The sequence below is a fragment of the Lynx canadensis genome, chromosome C1 (assembly GCF_007474595.2).
Source record: "Lynx canadensis isolate LIC74 chromosome C1, mLynCan4.pri.v2, whole genome shotgun sequence".
NCBI classification, from domain to species: Eukaryota; Metazoa; Chordata; class Mammalia; order Carnivora; family Felidae; genus Lynx; species Lynx canadensis.
Window position 1 is genome coordinate 49,561,546 of NC_044310.1, and position 18,553 is coordinate 49,580,098.

Consider the following 18,553-nt stretch of genomic DNA (forward strand, 5'->3'; position numbering starts at 1 on the left):
AGCAAAATTTTTAATTAAATGAGGTACTAGTATGTGGTAATAGTAAGTGATCCACAAATAGTTTATTATTTGTCTGTGGGAAGGGGATTAGCTAGAGAGTAGTTGTTAAAACCTCCACTAACCCACTTCTATCCTAATCAGACGCTCAAGCCTCTTCGGTTCCCTTTATCTTCTTCTAAGGCCCTAATCTTCGAGAAACAGCACGCAGCTAGCCAAAGTCTTGTATGTTCGATTTCTTAGGATAAAAAACCGTTTTTCATATTAGAAATAGTTGAAAACTCCCTACAAGTCACCTACGTTATCTCATTTCATTTTCACAAGGACCCCGGCAGACACAGGTCCTCCACCCCCCTTCTGAAGGTAGAGCGTTTCTATGAAAACTTTTGTAGACCGAAATGGTGTAAAACAGAGACAATTATTATTATATTCTATGTGAAAAAAAAATTAGTGCTCCCAAACCCAAAAAAATAAGCTCTCCTAGACTGTTCTGATACCTTACCACACATCTTGTTAAAAGGACTCACAAAATAAGCACAGAGGCTCACAGAGAATTCAAAGGTTTACGGGTTGGATGCTGAGATGCTGACTGTAGTTCCCGGGGCAGGAGCTTGGGGGCGCCACTCTAACTGCTCAGGGGACTCGCTGCGTGGCTGAGGGCTGGCCATAACACAAACGCTGATGGCTAGTTTTGCAAGAGTCCTCTTCCATTTCTTTCTGCTTTCGAAAACAGGTACCAAGGTGGGTCTTTGGTGAAAGTGAAGTGGCTGGCTCACACTTCCAAAAGCGAGGGATAAACTGTACCACTGCTCCCCTTTTAAAGGATGAGGAAACCGAGACTCAGAAAGATTAGGCAGCTTGTCCAAGGCCACACAGCTACTCTTCTCAAAGAAACACGCTGCACTCCCTCCCTGAGACTAGCCTGGAGGAGAAACTTCTTTGGTATAATAACCCAATTCCTGTATCTACCCCCCCCCCCAATTCCCCGCTCCCCAGGGCCCTCGGGACGCTTGCTGCTGCCCACAGACCCGTAACTAGAGGGCAGAACTCGGACGCTGGAGCTCAGAGGCGGCCCTGCACCAACCAGGCCCTGCTTGGAGGGGCCGCAGCGCTTGGCCGGCGCTCCCTTCTCCCTCCTGCTACCTGGAGCTCGCCTGTAGGTGGCGCCCTGATTCGCTCAGGGGAACTTGGAGAACGTGGACACGGGTCACCAGCTGCCTCCCCTAAAGGCCAATTAAAATAGTCTCTTGGCGAGCTCTGCAAAGGAACCTTGGCAATGTGGCCGTGCCCCCCTGCCCGGTCTGTCTTCCACCTCTCCGCCCTCCCCCACTCGGGGCTGGCGCGCCGGGCGAGCAGTTAGCCTGAGCTTCCTCCGAGGTAGGGTTCAGGCGCCGATCTCCAAGCGCTCTAGGCCGAGCCAGCCGCCCCTGGTTTTTGTGCTTGGATCCCCGGGCCTTGAGCCTGCCCCCTCCGCTCCCTCCCCGCACCCCCTTTTGCCGGCAGCTGGAGCGGGGGTGGAGGGATGGGGGAGAGTGTGACCCCGTGAGTGCTGGGCGGGGCGGGGCAGCTTTAAAAAACTTCTGAAAGGCCTCGTTCAAAGCCTCCGAGAACAGAACTTGGGCCGGAAGGCGGTTTCCAAGGAGGGGCCTAAAAGGGGGCGGGGGTGCACCTGCAGGGCCAAGAGCTCCCCAGCCTGGGAAGGGGGGTTCGGTGGCCCGCGGGACCTGAAGCCCCCGCCCTGCACTCGCCGCCCGGCCTCGGCCTCCTCTTCCCTAAAGCCCTGGCCCCATGGGGGGGGGGGGGGGGCGGGCGGGGGAGCCTGTTAGTCCCTCCAGGGACCCTTCGCTTTCATCTTCCCTACGGGAAGGCAGGGCGGGGGTGGGGGGCTGCTCTGGCCCGCGATCTCCGCAGGGTCTTCCTCCAGCCCCTCCCTAGGAAACTAAGATTTCGCAGCAAAATTGAATTCCCGGATTTTAATTACAATCCACTCCGGTGGGAGACAGCTGAGCAATTGGGCATCACGATGGAGGGAACGTTCCCATTTTACATCCCACCCCCCCCTCCATAAAATCACTGGGGAGGGCGAGAAGGAAAGCCTAGGAGTGGCCCGCGCTGGGAGGGGGGAGGCGGGAAGGAGGTGGCCAGGGACGGCGGATGGGATAGTGGCCCCGGCGCCGTCTGGAGCCGCTGCTGTCGCTCTGCGCTGGCTGTGCCATCTGGGGGCACTTGAGGAGGGGCCGCCGGACCGCCGCTGGCCGGGGCCTCTCTACCGCAGACAGGGAGCGGACGCCGTCCCTCGTGAGGCCAAGAGAGAGGGACTAAGGGGATTTTCATTAGTACCGCATTATAAGGATCAATCCTGCAAAGTCCTTCCAATAGAGGCTCTTGAATGACTTAGGTAAATGATTTGCTCCATTTGTAGTTTCTGAAGAAGATATTCTCAGAACTTTTGAAACTGAGCGCTTTAGCGAGGGAGCAAGTACGTGGAGGCTCCTCTCGGAGGGTTTCACTACCCACAGAGTCGTCTGGGGACAATTGCTGAGTGGGTTAGTGAGGACACCGGGGGAAGAGGTACAAGGGGGATCGCGTAGAGCTGCGCGATTTAGTAAGAAGAATCGCTAAAAAAAATAATCTGCATAAAGTTTATTCTTTCGCTTGGGGTCCTCTTCCTTGATCTGAGGAAATAAAATACATGAGAACTGGGCGGTGGTGGTGTTTTCCAATTAAGACTTACTACACTTTCTCAAAGAACTTGAAAGAGTTAGTTTAGTGAATTTTAAGAACAATAGTGGCTGTCATTACAGGCAGCAAAGATGTAGCGAACTGAGCGGTGGATTCCGAAGAGTTTGTTGCAACATTAACTCTCAAATTTAGTGTCTACTTCATTTAAAAAGGGGGAGGGGGGTTAGGAAACCCTTTAGGGAAGGAAAAAAGACCGAAGGAAAAATAGAGCCATGGAAACAAAAGAGGGAGGCGAGATTAACTGTAAGAGTCTGGTGTTCATTGAGTCCCCAGTCGGCCTCCTAATGCACCACACATTTCTGTAGCGTTAACTTTATCCGGAATATTGGTGGGCCTGGTCTCTAAGCGCTTCCTAAGAAAGGACAGACTTAAAATGTTTTCCCTTTTGTGAAGGTCTAGCACTTGCTACATTAAGCAGCCCTGACGGAAAAAGGGGTACTCCCGCTCTCCTGGCTGCTTTAAAATCTGCAGGTGTGTGTAACATCCCTAACGCCCAGCATCCCCGGCGCTGGAGGCGGGACCCGCCGGTGGACAGAAACAGGTGACCCGTATGCAGTGCGCCCCGAGTACTCTGCTCTGACATTTTAGCAGGCAAGGACTGGTGTGTTGAAACTATCCTCCTGATGTTAGCAAAGCTAAGAGATCGGGTTTCCTACAAACTTGGCCACTCTACCCCCAGCACTCTGGGTATACAGGATGAAAGCAACATTTTATCCCTTAAGACTAAAATGTAACCTTTAAACACTCCCAGTACAGGGTTGGAAGCATGTCAAGGGCTCAAAGGCAAGCTTGTGCTGCACACAGGGCAAGTGCAACTTATGGTAAACAGTAAGAAACTTTGTAAAAGTTAGAATGGCCACTCAAAGAGATAGTTTGAGAACATGCTGCAAAATAGGCTGGTAACCACCAGACGACCAGAAATACCTGGGGGATGCATGTGTGTTCCCAAAGGCGGGGTAGTTGAGACTTGGTGCACTGGTTTGGGATGTGTTAAAGTTTATGGAAAGCAGTCCTTCCTTATCCGTACCCTCATGAACCCAGAAGGTTATACTTTCTGAGCAAAAGACTCAGTAATTTTCCCTTCAGAGTTATGGGATCCAGAACCTTTATAAGCTCAGAGAAATCACAAAACTTACACACTCTGCGATTTTTCTCTTGAGTTCATTATACAAAATACCAAAACCTTCAGATCAAAATAATTAAATGATTTGTCTTAGAGAGAAACTCCAGCAAAAGTTTCTGGAGATGAAGGCTGTGTTAGGCCCATTCCTCAGCAGTAGGGTGAGGGGTCAGACAACAAACTGGCACAAACACAGGATTTCACCCGCATTGGCACCCACATCCCCATCCTGGGTCCACACTCTGCCAGCTAAAGAACAAAAACTTATGCACTTCAAGTGTGTGAGGAGCAAGGCTTTTCATACACACACACACACACACACACAGGGTCCGAGCGCACACCCACAAAACACAAAAGGGGGGACTTAACTTCGGCCATTGAGGGGAAAGGCTACTGGAAAAGAAGTCTGGGGACTTCCAGCCAACACTGAAAACAGCCTTGGAGGTCTAAAACCTGTCTGCTCCAGAGGCAGTCAGTACATTCCAGCAGCCCCCACAGCCCCACAATTATCAGTGCTGTGGTTCAAAAGTTGGAAACTGCGGTTTTTAATTGGGGCTCCTTCTCCCCCCTTCCTCTTCAGCGGCTCCTCTCTATAAGCGGATTTGCTTTTCCATGCATCGCTGGCAAGTCGCTTTTAGGAAATCTTGCCTCTGCAAAAACCTTTTAAACGTGGTAATATATTGCAGTCTTATTAAGTCCCCTCCAGAAGTGTGTGAAAAGGGCTCTCTGTTTTCCTGAAAGATTCAGGAACTCGACTATCTGACCAAAGACTCAGACTGGCCTAAGGAAGGTTTGGATTGACTCCACTCTACACTCACGTGAAAGCAGCGCATTTTGTTTTTTTTGGTTTTGTTGTTTGGTCTGGCTTGTTTTGTAAACCTAGGAGATTTTTAAATCACACAATGCTTCCCCCAAGGAAAAAAGCATTGAACTTGTTCCCTTCATTACAAGACACCCTAGAAGTCTGTCTGAGAGAAGGGGCTGCTGAGTAGGTGGGACCACGAATTAATGTGGAGAACTAGGTCGTCTGGGCCAAGTTCCCGGGGCAAGAAGACACGGAGGGGAGGGCACAAAGTTTCTCACAGGTTGCCATTAAAAGGGGGACCAGTGCAAAGAGCCCCTTCTAAAGTTCAGTTGTGCTGAGCATCCGAACATCCTTACGGGACAGCCATCGGGAGCCCCGCGGATTTCAGCTTCCACCGCGAAAGTAAGGGTCGGTTCCACCGCGTCGCTCCCTCCTTCCCCTAGGGATGCGCCAGGCGGGCTGCCGAGAAGGGGGCGCGCCGAGGGGTCAGCTCCGGGGCCAGAGGGCGGCGCCCGGCCGCTGCGCACCGCGGCCTCCCCTGTCGGCCTCACGGTCATGACCTTGCCGGGCTGCTCCCCATGTCCTGCTTATTCGGTCCACCTGCCGTCGCCCCAACCCCCCTCCAGGCCTGGAGTGGGGGATCCCCGTCGTCCTGGTTGGTGGTGATGGAGGGTAGATTTAATTTATTTGCTCTCAGTTTCCCCAGTACCTCTGAAACTGGCAAAGTCCGCGGTCCACTAGGGACTGTGATCAGTGAAGTCGTCCCCCGGACGCCGGACGTCTTGGAAAGCTCTGCGCGGCCAGACGCCCACAGCTTCTGGATGCTAAGTTGCTGCGGGCAGGGAGGAAAGAAACTCGCCAGGTTTCTCATCTCTGGCTCCCGAAATTTTTGGAAATATAGGTACCTTGGGCTTCCTCTCTGGCACCTTACAGAGTCTCTTTAGAATGGTGTGCGCCTGTGATAATAATGGGGAGGGGGGAGTCTTCACCAGCTAAAGTCTCATTCCGCGTCCACAAAGGGAAGGAAGAGGGCAAGCAGGTGGAGTAGAAGGCAGCGCACCGTCTTTTATTGATTTATTTATTTAGGATATGTGGCATCTAACTGACCAAGTGTATCTGGAGCGCTCACGCTAGCGCTTAGAACGAATCAACTTTTCTCTCGCCGCTCTCAGCGACAGTGGCTGATGCTTTCTGTCCAAAGTTGAACTTAAAACCCATGCGCCTGCCGCCCTCTAAACTTGGTGTCGGATGCCACTCCGGACGTCCCAGGCCTGCCAGCCTGGTCTCTTCGCCGGCCCCTGGTAGAACAGTTAGTGCACCTGGGCTTCAGGTGCCATTGGAGGAAAGAAGGGGGACACGACTTTCCAACAAGCAGGGAACGAACTAGGCCTGCCAGCGCCTATCTTGTTCTGGAAAAACACCTAATCTCCACTTCCTCTATAACGCTTAACTGCAGCTCGCCTCCAATCCCAAATTGCAAACACTAGTGGAATTGCTCCCATTAAGCATTCCTTGCCTGTGAACCCTTCCTAAAGCCTTGTTCAAGTCTGGACTCTGGGAGTCATTAAGAGAGGAGAGAAATTCAGGATGCCGCTTTTCCCCTTTAAACTAATAATGATACAAAGGGAGCACGCCAGAGATTTGGGGTTGTTTTGACTTCATAATTCAATGACAGCAGCTAGGCCTAAGGTAACAAGTTGTGTACCAAAATAACCACAACCGAAACAGTCAGGGAACTGATGCCTTGGAAACTTCTCTCCAAAGGGGGAAGGAAAAGAAAAAAACAAAAACAATAAAAAACTTGGCTTTCTCCCACCCGGATAGTCAAAACACACATCAATAAGTACACACTCAACATATAGAGCCATATTACATATTTACATTGAGCTGGTCAAGTGGAGAATTCTTCAGTTTCATAACTACTGTATGCATGGGAATGAGTTTAGTAGGGAATGTTCTGGCCTATTCTAATAATAATTAAAGACTGCTGAGCTCCTTGCTTAAGCTGACATAAAAGCCCAGATAAATAAAGTGCTTAGAGGCCTTAGTTGAAATCCAGGAGCAGCTCAAAGATTCCTCTATTATATCTGACCTTGCTTTCCTTGTGTTTACATTGGAGTAATAATAACCTGTAACATTTATTGAGCTGTTTGTTACATGTGCCATGCTCTGTTCCAAGCACTTTAATATGATAACTCATTTAATCCTGACGACAGCCCTATGAATTAGTTGTCATTATAATCCCCCTTATAAATGTGGGAAACTGAGGCACAACTAAAGCAAATAATTTGTCTATGATTACTCAGCTAGTGCATGTCGAAACTAGCTAGTGGTATGGCTCTAGCACTCACACTCTTGACCGCTCACCTCAGAGATAAGGGGGAGGGGGGTGTCAAACAGTGGCCCCTGCCTGTGACCCTGCTTGGAGCTGTTTTCTGAAAAAGTAGATAGGGAGTAATTAATCCTATTAATCCGGTCAATCTAGACAGCCGATCTGGCACAGAAGAACTCTTACCCACTAAAAAGTTAATATTCTCTGAATTACCCAAGGGATTTAATGCATTTCATATACAGGCTACAAATAAACAAGAATATTGAATATTGTTCCAGTCTCAAAATCCTTTTGTCTGACCCTCCCTCCCCAATATAATTACAAGATTACATTGTCATTCTCAAAGAGCACTCATTATATGCTATATATACTTCAGAGCTGGGACAATAGTAGCTCTTAATATAGACACAATCTTTATTGTTAAGGACTCAGGCAAACTGGACTCATCACTTTCATTACCTCCAGTGTCCACAGATGCCACCTGAAGAATGTGACCTCTTTTTGTGACCTCTTTTTGTCTCTACATCAAAACCTCTTCCACCCCATCATCACTGCATCTTAGAATCATGGAGCGTCTGTGAAACACACACACACACACACACACACACACACACACACACACACAGAAAGCATATCATTTACCGCCTGAGATTTTATCAGCAAGAAAAAGGGGCAAAAAATGGGGCCATAGGAAAAGAGACCTGCCCGAACATCACACACCATTGTGTCTTGGAACCCAGGACTCGTCACTCCCAGCTCGGTCCCATTCTCCCAAACCAAACTGACCCTTAGAGCTCATAAAGGTATTTAGATCGAGAGCACACTCTAAAAAAGAAAAAAAAGTTTTAACAACCCTTTTTGACCCGAGATATAAAGAAGGGGCTGTCTTACGCCTTTCTTCCTTTCAGATGTGTTCCTGGAATGTCTTCACCAGATGTTTACCCAAGAAATTACAGTCGCTGAGTCTTCGACATGTGCGTGCATTTTAAAAGCAGTATTTTAGATCTGAACCTAGTTAATGATTTTCTTTGCTTTCTTTTATATTAAAAAAAAAAAGAGGATTTTAGTTTTGCCTGCAAGTGATCCGACTCTTTACAGAGTCTGCGTTAACGTCACTCACTTTCACTCTGGGACGTGCTAGTCTCACAGTCTAGTTTTGTTCAGACTTTATTTTGCTCCAAGCTGCATTACAAGCCACTTGTCCACGCTGCAAAAGGTGGGGGTAGGGGGTCGGGGTGACAGGCCCTTTTGCTCTTTCCCTCCCCGCGTACGCTCGCTCGCTCGAAGCAGCCCGGAATCCCCTCGGCTCTGCGCGCGCGCGCACACACACGCGCGCACACACACGTGTGCCATGCATGTGTGGGGCCTACGGCTCTGTGTATCCGCGCGTTTGTGATTTAAAGTGACAGACCACGAGCTGGACTGGAGCAGTGAATTATTTTGCGTGATAAATCAACTTGATTGTCTCCACACTGTACTTCCATTATTCACCCGAGCGCTCGGTGGTTACGGCGGACGTGCACTGCGGCAAAAATGTCCTCGGAGCCGCTAATTTTGTGGCCACTGCGGCGGCTGCGGGGCGGCGCGGGGGCGCGAGCACGGATTGATTTTTCAAGATCACGTCTCCTTCAGTGCAACTCGCCAAATCGAATCGAGTTGACTGCAGAAGCCTCACTGGATGCCTGTGGATTGGGTTTTGTACCTGAGATTTTTTTTAATACTTTTTTTCTCTGGAGGGAGGAGCCGAGCTGTTGGTGCAGGAAGGGGATATATACCTTTTCTGTTTTATTTTCCTTTTACGCTCTTTAAAAAAAAAAAGAAAGAAAATGAAAATGGCTACCACCGCTTCCTGAGCACTGGGGAGACCAGACCTTTGCAGATTGGGAGATGATGCTTTAAATCCTCTTTTTCCCCCCTCTGATCCTCCCCCTCCCTTCCTCAACCCCATCCGCCTCCTGTCAGCTCTGCGACAGCAAGGGAAAAAAAATGGTCCTAGGCTCTTGTGCGGGTCATTTGTCCTCAGTCTCGCTTTTTTCTTGGACAACTAGTTACCAATTTTTTTTTCCTTTTTACAACCTGATCCTTTTTATCTGGATTCAAGTTGTTAATAAAAATGTGTCCAGAATATGTTTGATTTGTCTTCTGTTTAAACACCAAGCGATGCAGCGGTTGAACAGCAGCGCGGGTTGGCAGTGGGGACAGTCTCCTTACCAGATCTGTAGATCACCTGGGGGGAGACACAACCCAGCGATCACAGACAACTTGTTGGTTTTTTTTGGTTTTTTTTTTGAGGGATACAGTAATTAACAAATTGATTACCAGATGTGTATTGATGCCTGCGAGTTTTACAAAACCACATTCAGAACTTCACTTCCACGAATTCATTTTTGTAGTTCTCTATCGCTGGGCTTGTGGGTCAGACCAGACTGATAATTTGCATTTAAAATAGGGGATTCCGAAGACTTAGGAGACAGCTTTGGCGTCTCACTTTGTTTGCAGGATAAAACCTGAGTGTTTTTCGAGAGGGTGGGAAACCTTTTCCGTGTGTAAAGGTGGCACTGAGATATTTAGCCTAGATTTCTACTTCTGAAGCAGCCTACAACGCTGTAGTGGTATTTGCCAAAGTGGGAAGATAATTGCAATGTCGATGCGTGAGTAATGACACAGTGTTGCATAATAATAATTTAAGGAACTGTGTCTTGTTTATGGTGATGTAACTTTCCCAAAGTTTGTTTGTAACTTTAAGGGGTTTAAGTGCAGAGAGGATTGCAAATGAGTAGCTTGCCCCTGCAGAAAGTGAGGGTGATTCAGCCCTCCGGGTGGCGGTTCTGCAATTCCTATCTCTGCAATCCCAACCTGTGGGTACCAGGGTGTGTGCTGGAAAAGAGGCCCATTTTCCTTGGAGAGATTGAGAAAGGAGAGGCCAAGCCAATGACTTGACTTTACCTGGTAAAGGCTGCCTGGATTGTCTATGATACGAGGGAATACTCCTGTTCAAGGCAAATTAAAAAGCCAGATGCAGCAGGGCCATGAAAAATCCAGCTCAGTTAAATGTGAACATATAACATAGTTGAAACACAGCTTTTTAATGAGCGTGTCTCAAGTAGTAAAAATGAGGCGCAAATGAATTCAAAACCAACCACCCCATGTGCTCCGACATTTAAAACACACCAACTTGGTCGTGTGTTTGGGCTGGTGTTTCACAGCCCACGATGTGTACACAGTGCACAATTTCCACATTATAAGGACTTGGAGATAGACGAGTAGTTTAATTCAGTCATTAGACAAACGAAAGCATGTTAACGTCTAAGCCCCACAGAGCAGCGGCCTACCAACTCGGAGGAAAGCCACACTTTCGATGGCAGCAACACCTCCACTGTCTGTTTTCCTTAAAGACCCAGATTCCAGGGCCTCGCAGTTGGGCATAAATCTGATTTATAACTATAAAAGTGATACACCAAAATGTATGAATTCCCATGTGAACCTAGAAACTAACAAAAAAGACTCTGTTGGCTATTAGGCAGGGCTCTAAACTTGGAAATGCTCTCCCCCAATCTTTATCTGAATGAATATTTTTTGTAGTATTTTCTACATAACTATGGTTTGTCCCTTAGAGAGACCCTATTCAGGCAAGAGAGTCTGCTTTTAAAACTTTTGTGGTATCAAAGTTCTCCTCCCCACCCCCACCCCCCCTCCAGGGGAAAAATTGCAAACTAAGCTTTCTTATTATAGGAAATTTTAGTAAAAATTGTTCCTGTGCTGGTGCTTCAGAACTGAAGTGAGCAGGCATTTCACTTGATGATACTCATACATATCTGAATAATAAACATTAATTATGGTGATTTCTTAGTGGATCGTGCTTTTATTTTAAAGTAACATATAATATGGTAGTAAAAAACTTCAGATTTCCTCATATTGGAATTGCTCTATCAGTGAAGTGTTTTTTTTTTAATTTCAATTGAGGATTATTACGTTAAACTTTCATACCATAACCTGTGAAAAATGGAGAGGGTTTTTTGGGGGGAGGGTACTACAAAGTTAATCCAATTATTTTATCTACAGTCCATAGAAGTCTATCATTACTGCACCTAGCATACTCTTTAAGACAAATAGTAACATTATACATTAAAAAAAAAAATTAAAGCACAAGACTTGAGCTGACTGAAACAACTGGAGTGATCAAGTAACAATGTCAAAACAATATAGACACTTGTAAAACTGGATTTGAGGCATTAGTTACATTCACGTTTGCAAAAGAAAAAGAAAAGGGACAAGTTTTATAAGCTCTTCATGCCTTTCCAATTAGGGACATTTAGCTGGGAAATAGGGATGTCTGTATCATTGCTATCTACTGAGAAAAACTCTTGCCTTGTCAATTTTTTTTCAATTTTTTAAAAAAAAATTAAAGCATTTTAAATAGCACCTGATAGTGATACTGCAATGAGTCTTTCTTTCAATTTTCTGTCACATAAAATTCAATTGTCTTTTCAAATTTTGACTTCGAGAAACTAAATCAAACACTAATGGCTGTGTTTTTAAACACACTTTGAAGCAAGTATCATGCATTTTATATTTTCAGAATTTACTCAAATATTATATTGTCACATAAGGATATAGGATTTATTGCAATCTGATGTTCAAATACTCTTCAAAAGATAGTCCTACTAATTAAGGTAAATACTGGAAGGTGAGCAGTGAGGTAGGATGTGCCTCGATATTTGGTATAACACGTCATACGCGTTTACTCACCTGGGGAAGTCTATTCTGCTCTGACCTCTGGCATATAAGGTAACCCAGCCTTGCCTAAAGAGTCACTTGCCTCTTTGAAGGCCAGATCACCACTTACTTTTCCTGCACCTCCAGAACCTGATATAGTGCCTGGCTACAGTGGCACGCAGTAAATGTTTTCCAGACTTGAATTTATTTGATAGTTCAATTTTTTCTTAATTTTAAATAGTAAGTATAAATTTCGGAAGTGAATTGGACTGGTAGAAACACTTTGGCAGAGGACCAATTGGAAAAATTTTGTTTCTCTCTGCTATCTCATGACAAATTAAAATAAGTTTGATTTATTGTCAACTTTATAGCTCTTGGGAGGACTAGCAAACTCATAGGAATAATGTTAAAACCAGAAACATGTACCATTCTTTGGCTTCTTTCTTGAAAAAGCACTTATTTTTTTAATATACCAAAAATATACCAGGTACCTTTCAAACTTTAATCTTGCAGTTCTCAGCCTGGCCCTGCTTGTAACAAACTGGCTGTTTCAAGCATCCTCGACAAACTAAACCACTCTTTATCATTGGTTCTCCTCGCTCTCATTTTGGTTTTCTTTCTTTGGTAAACACAAAGTAAAAACTATGCCAAACTGCCAAAAATTATTTAAGATAAATGCCAGTCTTCCTAACATTATTTTACTGAAGAGGGCATTAGTAGTTGAATCAATCTTAATACCTGCAGTAAATCAAGGCATTAATTACCCTTGCATATTAAAACTTGGAGTATTTTCCCAAACAACTCATTTCTGCACTCATGTGATCTAAGATAGAAACCAAATTATTTTCTTCACCCATTAAAAATAATGTCCTTCAGGGATCATACATTGTTTTCATAGGTATACAATCTGCTGGTGTAGTATACCTCATAACTTTCATAGCACAGAAAATAAGAGGTATATACAAAAGGAAAACAGTATCACTGAGGACTTTTAAGATTTTATAATACTACTTACTACATAAAGAATTCTATATAAAGCATTTGCTTTATATTGACATCCCAATTAAGGAAAAATTTACTTAATCCAATAAGAATTTTAAGTTTTTTCATAAAAATATTAATATGTGATATTGAGTCTTCTAATGTTTACATAAAGGGATAATAATCTCTGATCAAAACTTTTTAAAATTGCTGTAATGTCATGGTCCTAAAATATTAATTGGCAAACTAATGACCTGGAGATACTAATATATTACAACCATGGCGAGTAGTTTTCACAGTTCAGGGAAAATGGCGACCAAATATTTTTTTATTGTAGAGAGAAGGATAATACAGTATTATTCTCCAAGATGAAACAATGGGTCCTGGGACACCTTGACTAATTTCCCCGCTTTCAAAATAAAAGGGAAAAGATGAGATAATGGAGTAAAGATAAATAACTTGTTTTGGACCTATACAGTCTATTCTCCACACTGTTGTCAGAGTAATTTTTTTTTTCAACGTTTATTTATTTTGGGACAGAGAGAGACAGAGCATGAACGGGGAGGGGAGGGGCAGAGAGAGAGAGGGAGACACAGAATCAGAAACAGGCTCCAGGCTCTGAGCCATCAGCCCAGAGCCCGACGCGGGGCTCGAACTCACGGACCGCGAGATCGTGACCTGGCTGAAGTCGGACGCTTAACCGACTGCGCCACCCAGGCGCCCCCAGAGTAATTTTTTAAAACAAAACTGACCTTGTTACCACCTTCTTTAAGCCCTACAATGGCTCCCCATGAATGTTAGGATAAAGTGTAAAATCTGAAAGTTGGTCACTAGCCCAGAATGTCCCTAACCCATGTTTATCCCTTCATCTTAGTACTGTTCTCCTACTGGCTTGCAGTACATTCTATTTCTTCTTTCAACCATCAGGCCAGCCTTCTTCCTCCCATTCCTACTCCTCTCCCCATCACTCATGTTTATCTTTGAGGGGGGAAGAACCTGCTCTGGCATTCAAACAGCATTTCCAAGTGAATGAATGAAAGACATAAATGGATGAACCCATACATACACCAAGGAAATATGCAGAATTGTAGATCTTTAGAATTTCAAAGACCTTGGACATCAACTATTTCAAAGATATCATTTTTTTCAGACAAGGAAATTGAGAGTGTTTCTGATAACTCAAGTGACTTTCCAAGAGCACACAGTTAATAAGAATCCAAGATTCCTGATGCCATGAAATCAACTCCATAAATGAAGCAAGTCATTAAAGAATTTGTTCATTTTTTTTCCCAAAGATAAACTAAGGTTGCTGTTCCCCCCCCCCCCACCAAAGTTAAAAATAGAGTTACTCTATGATTAAGCAATTCCACTTCTGATGGATATACCCAAAAACATTGAAAGCAGGGATCCAAATAGATATTTATATACCATGTTCATAGAAGCATTATTCACAATAGCCAAAAGGTGGAAGCAGCCTAAGTGTCCATCAGTGGATGAATGGATAAACAAAATGTGGCATCTACATACCAGGGAATGCTTCTCCACCTAAAATAGAAGCAAATTCTTGCACATGCTACAACAGGCATGAACCTTAGAGACATTATACTAAATGAAATAAGCTACTTACAAAAGGACAAACACGGAATGATTTCACTTGTATAAAGTAACTAGAGTAGTCAAATTCATAGAGACAGAAAGTAAAATGATGGTTTCTAGGGGCCTGGGGAGAGAAAGGAACGGGAAGTTACTGTTTAATAGATGCAGAGTTTCAGTTTGGGATGATGAAAATGTTCTAGAGATGGATAGTGATGACGGCTGCACAACAATATGAATATACTTAAAGGCACTGAACTGTACATTTAAAAATGCTTATAATGTAAACGCTATGTACTTTTTAATCACAATTAAAGGGGGGGCCTCCTGGGTGAGTCAATCGGTTAAGCCTCTGACTTCAGCTCAGGTCATGATCTCAGGGTTGGTGAGTTTAAGCCCTGCATTAGGTTCTGTGCTGACAGCTCACAGCCTGGAGCCTGCTTCGGATTCTCTCTCTCTCTCTCTCTCTCTCTCTCTCTCTCTCTCATCTGTGTCTCAAAAATAAACTTTAAAAAATGGGGAAAAAAAGCTTGAAAAAAAAAAAAAGATTGTCATTTCCTAAAAGGGATCTACCAGTATAGTAACTTATCTCCCTATCCTGACCCACACAGGCTTTTGACATTATTTTTTCTTTTGTGATGTTGTTGGCTGACATGTAAGCCTAATTCTTAGCCTACTGATTGGGCTTTGAGACAAGCTACCTAGTTGTTTTTGCTTGTGTGTCCGAAACAACAATAACCCCAATTCTATAACTTCCTTTACTGGAGTTCCCTTTCCTGATCCCATTTTGAGTCACCTTATGAAAGAGAGAGGTCAAGAGAGGCTGAAGAGCTAAAGACATGGGCTGGAAAAGAGAGTCTGGACTCAGCGTCCATGCCAGCTGGGTTTGCCAGTTCCCATGCTATTCCTTTCCATACTATTTTCGGGGGGTGGGTGGGGGGTGGGATGTAATCTTAGGAATATTAGAGTGAGTATGAAAAACCCCAGGGTCAGAGGAGTCGACCTCGACTGGCTCTTTCCTTTCTTTGTTGCTGATTTTCTGGGACAATAGACACTGACGGCACATTCTAATTTACCAGATACTGAGCACTAGCACCACTAGCCCAGGGCACTAAGCTATAGCCAAGGAGTTCCTAAAATTGTAATTTTAGAAGCCGGCATCCTCCTACTCCCTCTGTCCTTAGGCTGGCTGGAATTTCATCCAGGGATTGAGTACCTGGTTCAATGTGTCATATTGAAGACAGTCCTCTTCAGGACAACCCTGGTCTGTCTGTCTGTATGCAGTGATGGTGATGCGGGTGGCAGGAGGTCATGGGGCCCATTTTCTCAGACCTCAGAATGTCTGTGTTGCTTTTGAACAACCCTTCTTGGATTTGAATTTTATGATCCTATGAATATCATATATTCATAAGTTTTTACCTTTTCTTTTTTAAGTTGATTACTAAGAAACTCAAAGGAAAATTGCAAGTCAACCCTAAAAAAGTACATAGAATCTCATTGAATGTATTTTGATTGCTAATCTTGGCCTTGATGTCACCTTATTTCCATTTTAATGGTGTCTCTGTCTCTCTCATATATATAGGTAGGTAGGTAATCAGATTTATCCTACCTCTATTCAAAGGTTTGGAATGGAGACTTTGTGTGCATGTTTATATATGTATGTGTGCATAGATACAGATAGATATAGATAAACACACACACACACACACACACACAATCTCTATTCCAAAACCTTTTGGATAAATGCGACTATCTATATTATGTATTCTGTGCTGTATTATAAACAATTGTTGGTGGTGTAGGCCTTCATGGAATAGAAACCTAAATTTATAACAGTTTCACACTCATGATTTCATTGAATCCTATCAAAACCCCAAGAAGTGAGGCTGCCGATATTTACATTTTACTGAGAAGGAAGCCAGAGGGAGAGATTGAACTGCCCAAGGTCACAAACAGCACAGAATAGTGAACCAGTTCAGCTCACAAATTTTAACACCAAGTTACAGTTCTAGATTGTTGCTCTCATCTTCACCCTCCCTTATTTTTCCTGAAAATTATCCTTGAATTGTCTGAACATGTTTGGGTAAATCTTTCAGGTACCAGCCTAGATTTTATAGCCATCCCTTTGGTTTAGATGATTAACCGTTTTCTGTCTCCTATCAGATTCACTGTTTCTTCACTTGCCCAGGCCTCTTTTCCACTCTGATACCACAGATAGTTGTTCGCTCCTTTTCCATTCCTGCAAAATATCCTGTGCATGATGTAATGACACTGGCCCTGGACCGGGGATTAATTCTTTACCAGCTGTGTGGCCATGAGCTAGCTACTTCACTCTGCTAGTTTCGGTTTTATCAGCTGTAAAATGTGGTGGTTGGAGCCTTCTGAGCTCCCTTTCAGCTCTCCTTCTGTGAATTGTAAACTCATACTTTGCAGCCTTGGCTTTGGTCGAGATACAGGCTTCCTCTCTCTGACTATCCTACCAGCTCACTTGCGTGACATCACCTGTGGTCTTCAAGAACCTCTGCAGAGTACTGTGTTGTGTGTCCAAGATAGGACAGATCTGTGGGGTAGGGGAAACAGGGAGCTATTATTCAATGGGTATAAAGTTTCGGCTGTGCCAAATGAGTAAGTTCTAGAGATCTGCTGTGCAAGCATAGTGCCTGTAGTTAACAATGCAGTGTTGAGAAGGTATACTTTATGTTAAGTGTTCTTACCCCCCAAAATGGTCCGGGGGTTGGGGGACACAAGGAATCTCTTGGAGGTGTTGGATATGTCTATTATGATTGTGCGTATGATACCATGGGTGTTTGTCTCTGTCCAAGTTCATCAAATTGTATATATTAAATATGTGTGGTTCTTTGTATATCAATTGTATCTCAATAAAGCCGTTTAAAAAACAAAGGATGGGTTCATTTGTTTACCTTTAATTATGATTACAGCCAGCTAAACATTAAAATGTTACTCCAAAAAAAAAAAAAATTGAAGCCTGAAATCTTTCCTAAGCCAAACATCATAGCTAGACCTCTGGGGAAGAATGCTAAATGAGTTGAATTCTATTCAACCTAAGTGAATGATGTTGAGTGGCTCCCTACAGTTTCCTGTGCCTTAGTTTCCTCATTTGTGTGGTGAGAAAGACAGTGCCCAACCTACCTATCCAGAAGGAAGGTTAACAGTGGTAACATGTGTGGAAGGTCTATAAAAAGCAAACTCAGTGTCCTGCTATTTATACTTAAAATTTCCCCCTAGTGATAATGCCCTGCCTTGCATCAGTCACACTCCTGAGCCTGTATTATATCAGAGTGCAAGACTGGAAAGGGTACCATTTGTTCATCTTTTCATTCATACATTAATTTACCACACATCCACTGAGGATTATAGCACTTGGCTTGTAGGGACACAAAGATGAATAAAGGTAGTGCCCCTTCAAGGAGCTCATAGTCTAGCAGACAAACACACAAATAAATAACTGACGTACACTGTGAACATAACTGTCCTAGAGATGAGCATAAGATGTTAGAGAACACAGGAGGGAGTGGCCAATTCTGCTGGGGGGCGGCGGTTGGGAAGTAGCATTAAACTGGTTATTGAAAAAAAATGACGGAACAGGGAGAAGACATTAGGGACTTCTGGGCAGAAAATATCACACAAACAAGGGAAGAGAGGGATGAACATGCATGGTGTATTCAGAAAGTGATGAAAATAGAAAAGTGACTCATTTAGTCTGGATGAAAGGGTAGTAGAGGGAGACTAGGCAGGGGGAAAGTCTGGAATCGGGGGCTGATAATAAAATCAATAGGAGAAATGGATGAACTTTTTTTTTTTGTTTAGTTTAAATGAATTGATGTTTTAAAAATTAAAAAAAAAAAACAAATGTATTTTGTATTAAGCTGGGGAAAGCCATATGCTTTTATACAGAAAACAATCCAAAGGTACCATGTAACTGATTTACAACCTTGATGATGATGATGATGACAATGATGATGATAGTAGAGGCTGGGCTGCCAAGTCAGGGATCTCAAAACACAGTGGCTTAAATATGATCTAGACTAGAGAAGAAGTTCTGCTCCATAAGGTCACTTAGGGACCCATGTTCCCTCCATCTTGCTGCTTTCTTGTCTCCCAAGGTGTTGTCCCTGGTCTTTTTAATTGAAGCTGAGTCCCAAACATGACCTCACTGCAGCCTTTGGAAAGGCCACAAGTTTAGGATAAATTTCTTTTAAGCAAGTGACATGAAAGGTTGACTCAATAATTCTTCTCCATTCTATTC